Genomic DNA, 7335 nt, shown 5'->3' with positions numbered 1-7335 from the left:
CCTAGCGCTCTGGTTTCTCCGTCTCCCCGGAGTTTTACTTCTCCCTCTCACGACCCGTGTCAGTTCCTTCTGCCTGGACACACATAACCCGGACCCAGTTCTCATTCCAATTGGGCCTCCGGTTTCTGGAGAAGCCAATCACCGCGCTTTCTCGTAATACGGTCCGCTCAGTCTGGCCAGGACGCAGATTCTCCCTAAAACCCCTGTACTCAAGTCATGGCACCTTCGAACCTCCTCCTGCTGCTCTCAGGGGCCCTGGCCCAGACCCGGGTGGGTGACTGCGCGGTCGGGAGGTAAATGACCTCTGCAGAGGGAAGAGCGAGGGGATCTCCCGGCGGGGACGCAAGACACTTGGAAAAGCCGCATCCCACTGCCCCAGCCCCGTCCTGACCACCCTCCCCCCGCCCCGCTCCCCTCCTCCCGTCCCCACCTCTTCCTCTCCCACCCCTGCGTCCCGGCCCAGCTCCTCCTGCTGCCCCTTCTCCATCCATGAGACCGTCGCCCCTCCTCGCCCCGATCGACCCCGGAACCGGGCGTCGCGGGGTAGGGGGTCAGTGGTCTCAGCCCCTCCCTGCCCCCAGGCTCCCACTCCCTGAGGTATTTCTACACCGTCGAGTCCCGGCCCCGCCGCTGGGAGCCCCGGTACATCGCCGTCGGCTACGTGGACAACACGCAGTTGGTGCAGTTCGACAGCGACGCAGCGAATCCAAGGGAGGAGCCGCGGGCGCGGTGAATGGAGCAGGAAGGGCCAAAGTACTGGGTCCTGAACACGCGAGTCTACAAAGTCTCCGCACAATCTTTTTGCGTGGGCCTGCGAAACCTGCGCGGCTACTACAACCCTAAGGAATCTGGTGAGTGACGCCGGGCCAGGGTCGCAGGTCACGACTCCCCTTGCCCCCACGGACGAGCTGGGGTCACCCCAAGTCTCTGTTCCGAACTTCACCCTGAATCTGCGTGACCCGCTAGGCCCTTCAACCCGGGGAGAGTCGACGGGATTCGTTCCGGTTTCCTTCACAGTTTAGAGCCAAATTGACTCTAGCCAGTCACCGCCCGTCGCGGGGGCGTGGCTGACCGCAGGGCGGGACTGACAGGGGGGCAGGGCCAGGGTCTCACACCTTCCAGAGATTGTACGGCTGTGAAGTGGGGCCCAATGGAAGCCTCCTCCGTGGGCTCTATCAGCTTGCCTACGACGGCGCCGATTACTTCGCCCTAAACGATGACCTGAGCTCCTGCACGGCGGCCGACATGGCTGCTCAGAACACCCAGCGCAAGTGGGAGGAGGTCGGAGATGCTGAACACCTGAGAGCCTACTTTAAGGGGGAGTGCCTGAATGGCTCCGCAGATACCTGGAAAACGGGAAGGAGACTGCAGCGCGCAGGTATGAGGGGCCACAGGACGCCTCCCCAAACTCCCTATGAGCTGGGCCTGTGTCTGCCCTGCTGGCATCTCAAAAGAAGGGGAGGAGAATGAGCTAGATGCCAGAATACCGCCTCCCATGGGTGTGGAGGGTGTGGAGAGTGAGGAGTTCGCCCAAATTTCCAGATCCTGAACCATATAGTGACTTGCCCAGAGGACCCTCTTTTCTATCAGAGACAGTTAAGGGATCTACTCTCAGAGACAGTTAAGGGATCTACTCTCTCTGGGGGTAGTAGGGGAGATGATTCCTGACTGATCGGCAGTTCCCTTTGATCCTGAAATCGACTTTGGGAACCACCAGGAACTTTTCTCCCTCAAGACTTGTTCTCTGCCCCACACCCAGTGACTTTGGAGGTCTGATTCCAGCTTTTCTGAGTTTCTCAGTCTCCACCCAAGTCAGAACTAGAAATCCCTGTTCTCCCCCTCAGACACCTGGAGCCTCCTACTCTGGGCTGCCTCACCCTGATTCTAGAACTTTCCAAGAAATAGGAGATTATCCCAGATCCCTGGTCCAGGCTGGTGTCTGGATTTTGCACTCCCTCCCCCACCTCAGTTTCCCTGTCCATTCTCAGGCTGGTCACATGAGCCCTGCTCAAGTGGCCCATGGGAGGTAATGCAGAGTTCCTGAATTTTCTAACCCTTCCCGTCAGTGCCTCCAAAGACACGTGTGACCAGCCATCACATCTCTGACCATGAGGTCACTTTGAGGTGCTGGGCCCTGGGCTTCTACCCAGCTGAGATCACCCTGACCTGGCAACGGGATGCGGCAAACCAGACCCGGGACATAGAGCTTGTGGAAACCAGGCCTTTCGGGGATGGGACATTCCAGAAGTGGACAGCCATCATGGTGCCCTCTGGAGAGGAGCAAAGATACATGTGCTGTGTGCAGCACGAGGGGCTACCTGAGCCTCTCACCCTGAGATGGGGTAAGGAAGGTGTTATGGATTGAATCATGTCCCCCAAAAATGTGTGTTGTTAATCCTAACCTCTATGCCTATGGATATAATCCCATTTAGGAATGGGTTGTCTTTGTTATGTTAATGGGGCAGGATTAGTGTAAGGTGTGTCTCAAGTCAATCTCTTTTGAGATATAAAAGAGATTAAGCAAGCCTGAGTGAGCAGAGATGGGGTAAGATAGGTACAAGACACATGGAGATCTCCAAAGAACCAGGAAGCAAAAGCTGAAGAGAAAAGGACTTTCCTCCAGCGCTGACAGAGAGCTTCCCCTAGAGCTGTTACTCTGACTTTGGACTTCTAGCCTCCTAAACTGGGAGAAAATAAATTTCTACTTGTTAAAGCCATCCACGTGTGGTCTTTTTGTTATAGGAGCACTAGATAACTAAGACAGAGGGAGATGAGGGTGGAGCCTCTTCTCAGGGACAGCAGGAGCCCTTCTGAAGACCCTCAAGGAGTCAGGGTTCCTCACCTCCTTTCTCTTTCCAGAACTATCTTCCCAGCCTACCACCTCCATCATGGGAATTGTTGCTGGCCTGGTTCTCCTTGGAGTTGTGGTCATTGGAGCTGTGGTCTGGAGGAAGAAGAGCTCAGGTAGATGGGGGTGGGGTCTGAGTTTTCTTGTCCCACTGGGGAGTTTCAAGTCCCAGGTAGGAGATTTTCCATCTCCTACCTCATTACGGGAGGTACCATCCAAACACTAGGTGACCCAGTCTGGGGCCCTGTGTGCTAACAGTTACTCTTTTGTAAAGCACATGTGAAAATGAAGGGCATATCTTTCACCTTAATGGTTATGGTGATGGGGCTACCCCGCCCGTACCCGTCAGCTCCTGCCATGCCATATTTTTTTCTCTCCCTTTCTTCCTTTTCTCTCTCCCTCCTACCTAGACAAATATGCCACCTCCCCTCTTTCCCACTGGGCCATGCCACACCACTATGGCTAGAGAGCCACCAGCCTGTCACCACCCAGGTCTACTCTGTCCTCACCTGCCAGCTCTCACCGTGCCAATTTTGCTTTTTTTACTTTCTCTTTTTTTTTTCTTTCTCCCTCCCACTAGCCCTGTTTATAACCTCCCCTCCCTTCCAACTGGCCCTCAGGTCTGCATTGACCCCACTCACCACCCCCATTGCACCATCAATTTTTTTCTTTTTCTTCTACTTCTTTCTCCTTCTTACCTAGCCCTTTATGCCACCTCCCCCACTTCCCATTGGCCTCCAGAGCCACCCCACCTCCACACTACAGTTATCCTTTTTTTCCTTTCCTTTTCCCCCTCACCTAACCCTATATGCCACCCATATTTTCCTGCCAGTCACCACCATGCCGCTGTGAGTAGAACGTCCCTGGTGCTCAGCCCTGCCACTGCACTGGGCCCACACCACCCCTCCCCTCCTGCTACTTGACCAGGTGCTGAGTGGTGGGAAGCGAGCCTCTACCATTCCCTGTCTGACACGCCTACATATCTGGTGAGGGTCTGTGAATGCTTCCACACCCCTGAACCAACATCAGGAGGCAGACAGTGCCCTACTACTCTGCCCTTAACCACCTTGCCAAACCAGTGTACAGCAAAGCGGGTTCGACCTGCCTGCTACTGCTGCCCACCCAGACAAAGTGGTGAGAACTATCATGCCCACAGATGAGCAAGCAGCAAAGCATGCCAGACCCACTGGCCCTGACATAGCAAACAAAACAAAAAAATAGGAAGAAAAAAACACAGAATAAATAAAATGATACGTTAAAGTCTCAGAAACAGTAGACAAAAACAAAACATGTAAAAAAGTAGGACAATATGACTCAAACAAGTGACCAAAGCAAAGAATCAAATGACCTTCCAGTAGAAGAAAAGGCAGTGAAACTACCTTATATGGACTTCAAAAGACTAATATTTAGAGCTCTCCAAGAGATTAAGAAAGCAACTGGCATGGATTGAATTGCGTCCCACAAAAAATGTGTGTAACACCTTGGCTAGGTCATGATTCCCTGTATTGTATGATTGTGTTATCTGATGTGATTTCCTTATGTGTTGTAAACTCTACCACTATGAAGAGATTATATGTGATCTCCTTATATGTTGTAAATTCTATCACTGTGATGAAGTTATACTGATGAGGTGAGCAGAGACACATGGGAACCTCATACCACCAAGAAACCAGTGCTGGGAGCAGAGCACGTCCTTTGGACCTGAGGTTCCTGCTCAGAGAAGCTCCCAGACCAAAGGAAGACTGATGACATGGACCTTCCTGCAGAGCCAACAGAGAAAGTGTTCCCCTGGAGCTGACACCCTGAATTTGGACTTGTAGCCTACTGAACTGTGAAGAAATAAACTTCTTTTTGTTACATCCATCCACTTGTGGTATTTCTGTTGGAGCAGCACTAGATGACTGAGACAGAATTTGGTACCAGGAGTGGGGTGCTGTTCTCACAGATACCTAAAATGTGGAAACGGTTTTGAAACTGTGGATGGGTCGAGAAGTGGCCGTGGCAGAGGACCGGCAACAGCAGAGAACCTGCGGTGGCAGAGAAGGGGCAGTGGCAGAAAACCAACAGCAGCGGAATGAGGAGACCAGTGTGAGACGGCGCTGGAGCCGACCCACAGAGCCAGAGATCTGAGTGCCTGTGCACCGGAGGCTTCCTGGAGGAGTGGGGTGCCTTCAGACACTTATCGGTGGAGTTAGGCTTGCTCACCCACAAAGCGAGCAAGCTGAGTGCCTGTGTGCAGGAGGCTTCCTGGTGGAGTGGGGTGCCTCCAGGCACTTAATCAGTGGAGCTACTGAGCTTTGGAACAATTTCCCTAGCAGGGCAGATGTGGGCGTGAGGCCCAAGGGCCAGGAGGCCACAGGAAGCAGAAGCTGAAGAGACAAGGAACACAAGAAGCAGAACTGCCCTAGTCTCAAAAGTTATGGCCGAGACCTCTGGGGTCTCAAAGGGTGGAGCCATGGCCCCTGGTGTTTCTAAGGGTGGAGTTGTAACTCCGAAGGACTAGTAGAATGGTGCTCCTGAAGCCAAGGGAGCAGAGTGGCTGTCCCAGTGGGCCTGGAAGGCGGAGCTGAAGCCCAGGGCTGAGGGGCCTCCACTCAGAATCCGGAGACTGTGGCCAATAACTAGAGTCTGGAGGGCAGGGCTATTGTGTAAGTTATCTCAGAGAACAGAAGATTATTTTCAAAGCCTTGAGGGCTAATGTAATGTGTTCTGCTGACTTGCTTGGTACCTGTTATCCCTTCTTCTCCTCCAGTTTTTCCCATTTATAATGGAAATGTCTAGCTCATGCTTGTTCTGCCATTGTACCTTTGGAATCAGAGTACTTGTATTCTAGATCTCACAGACGAAGAGGAATTTTTGGATTTTGGACTTGGAGTTAAGACTTTTGCTGTGATATGATGAGATGAATATGTTTTGCATGTTGCAAAGATGTGATTTTTGGGGAGCGAAAGGGTGGAATGTCATGGATTGAATTGTGTCCCCCAAAAAATGTGTGTAGCACCTTGTCTAGGTCATGATTCCCAGTACTGTATGATTGTGTTATCTGATGATTTCCTTATGTGTTGTAAACTCTACCACTATGATGAGATTAATATGTGATCTCCTCATGTGTTATAAATTCTATCACTGTGATGAGGTTATACTGATGAGGTGAGCAGAGACACATGGGAATCTCATACCACCAAGAAACCAGTGCTGGGAGCAGAGTGCGTCTTTTGGACCTGAGGTTCCTGTGCAGAGAAGCTCCCAGACCAAAGGAAGACTGATGACATGGACCTTCCTGCAGAGCCAACAGAGAGAGCGTTCCCCTGGAGCTGACACCCTGAATTTGGACTTGTAGCCTACCAGACTGTGAAGAAATAAACTTCTCTTTGTTAAAGCCATCCACTTGTGGTATTTCTGTTGGAGCAGCACTAGATGACTGAGACAGCGACCAAGGAAAACAGACAAAACCAATGAAAAAATAGACAAAATCATGGAACATACAGACAAAACCAACAAAAACGTAGCCAAAATCAAGGAAAACACAGACAAAGCAATAGAATTCAGGAAAATAATACAAGAACAAATAATTAGAAATCATACAAAACAGCAACTACAAATCCAAAATAAAACAAAAATTCAGAAATGGACAACTCAATAGAAGGTTTTAGGAGCAATTTGAAACATTGAAAGACAGAATCAGCAAGACTAAAGGCAAATCTCTGGAAGCCACTTTAAGGAAAACTCAGAGAAAAGAATGAAGAAAACCTAAGAATTATGTGGGACACAATCAAAAGCAAACCTTTATTCATGGTCAGAGTTCCAGAGCAGGGAGAGAAAATGGAAAGCACAGAGAAGATTGTTGATGATTGGCTAGCAGAAAACTTCTCAAATATCATGGAAGATGAAAACTGACCATCCAAGAACCTCAACGAACCCCATATAAGATAGACCCCAAAAGAAAGGGGTCAAGATATATCATAATCACACTTGCCAAATCCAAAGACAAAGAAAGAATCCTGAGAGCAGCTTTAGAAAAATGAAGTCACTTATAAAGAGGAAACAATAAGACTCAGCTCTAATTACTTGGCAGGAACTATGCAGGCAAGAAGGCAATGGGATAACATATATAACTTTGAAAAAAAAACTGCCAACCAAGAATAATACATCCTGCAAAACTCTCTCTCAAATACAATGTTGAAATTAGGACATTTCCAGATAAAAAGAAATTAAGAGAATTTGTAAAAAGCCAAGCCAAACTTTACAAGGAATATTAAAGGGAGTCCTTCAGTTAGAGAACCAACATCACACAACAACTGAAGTCTAGGACACAGGACGGCATCAGCCAGATACCAATCTGGATAAAGAACTCTCAATAATAAAACAAAACTAGAAGACTTAAAACAGGGAAAGAGATGTCAATCTGTAAATGATGACAACATCAAAACAATAAAAGAGGGAATATACAGTGTAGTTATTGAACTTTCAAATGGAGAGGAAGTCAA

At 49.7% G+C, this 7335-nt stretch overlaps 1 pseudogene; it reads left to right on the top strand.

Moving 5' to 3' along the window:
* The first annotated feature begins 216 nt into the window (after nt 1–216).
* Nucleotides 217–7335, top strand: part of LOC101361132 (HLA class I histocompatibility antigen, B-67 alpha chain-like) — a 43625-nt pseudogene continuing 36506 nt past the window's right edge.

The sequence above is a fragment of the Trichechus manatus genome, unplaced genomic scaffold (genome assembly GCF_000243295.1).
Source record: "Trichechus manatus latirostris isolate Lorelei unplaced genomic scaffold, TriManLat1.0 scaffold00180, whole genome shotgun sequence".
Lineage (NCBI taxonomy): Eukaryota > Metazoa > Chordata > Mammalia > Sirenia > Trichechidae > Trichechus > Trichechus manatus.
Note: the sequence above shows the minus strand (reverse complement) of the source record. Positions and strands in the feature narration are given on the sequence as shown.